Genomic DNA, 3,294 nt, shown 5'->3' with positions numbered 1-3,294 from the left:
TATCCAAGTCCAGCACAGAAGCCGAGTACCTTCTGTTGAGTAATTTCTCTTTGCTTTGCTTATTTAGAAGAGTAGTCGCAGAGTTCAGTCAAGCCTTAGCAAGGCTCTTTCAATAGAAAAAAGGGACAAGGTTGGCTTTCTAGCAATAAGTCGAGTAAGCGAAAGTCTTGCAGAACCTTGCTTGACCCGCTGACTTGGAACTATTTAAACACTACCTTTCCTGGAGAGTCAAGTTTTGAAAAAGAAGGTTCCAATGAATCCGAGGAAAGATCTTCGACCAAAGTGGGTAGATGGAATCATTTGAAAGGTTCGAAGACCTTTCGATTCCATTCAGGTTCTTGTTCAAGAGCAAGGATAAAAGAAGAATTTTCTAAAGACGGACTAGACCAATGAAAGAGTAAATAAAGGATGGAATTCAGTGGATGGACAATTCTTGAACTCTACCCACACAATGGTTGTTTGGACAGTATCCGTCGACGGGCAGAACCCCGGGCGCCATCGTCTAACTATATATACTAACTATATATAAGATAATGATTGTTAATCACCCAAGGGCCAAGCCTGAGGGCATGAGTCATTGCTTCTTTGTCTTCCATTCTAAGACAGAGGCAATTTGAACCCATGTCTATAAGTTCTATATCGCCGGAGGGCTTCCAGAGGGTGTGAATGCGTGTGAGGAGAGCTTTAGCTCTTTCCGAACAGTTTCAAGATAAGTCCTTCTCGCCAATTCTATTGCCCTTTCCCGTTCATTGCCATTCTTGCTCTTGGTTGGGTACGCCTCCTAGGGGATGTCTGCCTTAGTGACTGAATGTTGGATCGTGTTCTAAGTCTTCTTCCTAGCGGCCTGGCTCTATGCTTGCTTGCTCGATAGGAGGCTGAGGCTCGTGCGTTAAGGTTTAGGTGTGAAGATCCATAAGATGAGGAGGGAGGTGCGTTCTCAGAGAGAGAGAGGGAATCATCTATCCAATTCCTATGTTCACAGAGGGGCTCAAAAAAGAGAGTGAGTGAAAATAATGCACTACATGGATGCTATTTGGACCCTACGAAAGTAAGCCCCGAGCTGGTCCGTACCAAGCAAGAAGATTGGCTTCATTTGCCATCAGAAGAAGGTCATGTTGGAAAGCAAGCATGTGCAAGAACCAATCAGGATCCGCGGGACCTGAGGTTTTCCTGGATGGATTGACCTACAACTGATTGACTCAGGCCCTTTCTCACTGACTTTTTCCTTCATTCGGAGAAGTCATCAGGAATAGAACCAGTGTAAAGTCGTATGCAGAAGAGAAGTGCAAAATAGGCAAAGACGAAGACTTTAGAAGCGAAAGATGCACCGATTGAAGCTCCTCCAGCCCAGCTGCTGTTTATTGAGCTCAAAGTGGATGAGAGAGCATGGAAAAGCCTCTCTCTCTATGCTATGGTCTTCTCAATTGCCTAGTCTCGGTTCAAAGACAGTGGAAGGATCCATCCATCGCATCGGCCTTTCTATCTCCACAGCGCTGACCTGCACTTTCCACCTAGTTCACCGACCTTACGAGTCTGATTTGGCTCTCTATTGTCCACTAAGGAAACGCCAAACAACTCCACTGCGACTGAGCAATCTCATTGATCTGACTGACCTTCCTACTCAGTATGGAAGGACTCTTGACTGACTCTGAAACTGAGTCTTCTGACTTGGATTGGTATACTGGGGTAAATTCTAGCCTATCTATGGCGCTTTCAAAGACTTTTTCAAGACCATCCAAGGCTTTCCATTCCGCCAGGCATATAGAGCCCGCTTTTCTTCTTCGATGAGAAAGCTCTGGTGGATTTCTACGTCTTTCCAAGGAAGAATTCGCACTTCAAAGAGGTAACTGAAAATCCTTTGACCAAGGGGTTCACTCTGAAAGAGGGCATCGACTACACTGAGACCTTCTCTCCGGTTTCTAATAAGGACTCACTCAGGATAATCATGGCTTTGGTGGCTCATTTTTACTTAGAACTTCACCAGATGGATGTGAAAACGGCTTTCCTCAATGGGGATCTACAGGAGGAAGTGTACATGGACCAACTTTTTGGCTTCTCGCAGGAGGGCAGCGAGCATTTAGTGTGCAGATTAAGGAAGTCGATATACGGACGAGTCTTCCCATCAGTGGTACCTAAAATTCCATTAGGTTAGAATGACCTTTGGGTTTAAGGAAAACGGTGTTGATCTGTGTATATACCTAAAGGTCAATGGGAGCAAGGTTCTCTTTCTAGTCCTATATGTTGACGACATACTGCTTGCTAGCAGTGATCTGGGGCTGTTGCATGATACGAAGGCATTCCTCATAAGGAACTTTGAGATGAAGGATATGGGTGAGCCTCATATGTCATGGGCATTGAGATTCACATGGCCTTTGTTTTCATCTACCGCGGCTATTCTGGAATACCAGATTGAATCGAAAATCTCCTTAAGCTATGTTGGATCGCCTTTCGCCGGGTGTGATTACAGAATCCTATATGCGGAGCTTGTGCCGGTCCGATATGGCTAATTCCTATTAAAATATGCCAACATAAGCATAAGACAGCAAAGAAGATACGATATCCTCGAATCGGATTCATGCATCGAAGGAATAGAAGACCAAAGCAAGTTCGTGCCACTTTAGGTTTAGGAAATCCTCCGAAATAACCATAATACGGGCTTTCCATTGTTCTCGAATCCCCCCTCGAGAGCTTTTTTCGTTTGTCCTCTTCTACTTTCTCTTTCTGGCTCGGTTTATGTCAGAAGGGGGGTTTCCGGGGTGAATAAAGAAGAAAAGAAAGGGAATGCCAGTGCAATGACACCAGCCCCATCCAATGCCGTTGACTTGGGGTCAACAATAGGGAGATAGAGCTAAATGGCATTCATTCAGTAGATCACTAGTCGTTAAGGCTGTTAAGAAGGAAGACCTAATCGAAAAAAAAAGTCGTTGAGATGCCAGCTAGGGATAGTACTCTTTGATACTTTTAAGATGATCATAGATCACCCTTGATCAATAGGTCTGAGAGTCAAGGACTCCTGGAATTAGGGATCACTCAAGAAAGTGGTTTAAGGGGCTAAAGCCAAAACTCGCCATTGTAACTGATAGTTCTTCTTTCGGATAGTCCTTTCTTTTAGAACGAGGAATATTTTATATCTTCTCTCTTTTCTGCGCGCTAGGCTTGAACCCTATTGTGGTCCCCGCCCCTATATGCCCTGGGTAGACATGTGAAGGTAGACTTTGACCGGTCTTGGTCTGTGTTTGGGCGTGCTAGCAAGGCTAAGGCTTGAAAAAGAGTACATCAAGATCAGTCAAGTCA

Source organism: Sesamum indicum, unplaced genomic scaffold (genome assembly GCF_026168435.1).
Source record: "Sesamum indicum cultivar Baizhima isolate 11 unplaced genomic scaffold, ASM2616843v1 HiC_scaffold_91, whole genome shotgun sequence".
Classification (NCBI taxonomy): Eukaryota; Viridiplantae; Streptophyta; class Magnoliopsida; order Lamiales; family Pedaliaceae; genus Sesamum; species Sesamum indicum.
The sequence above is the reverse complement of the archived record's forward strand: the minus strand, read 5'-3'. Positions refer to the sequence as shown.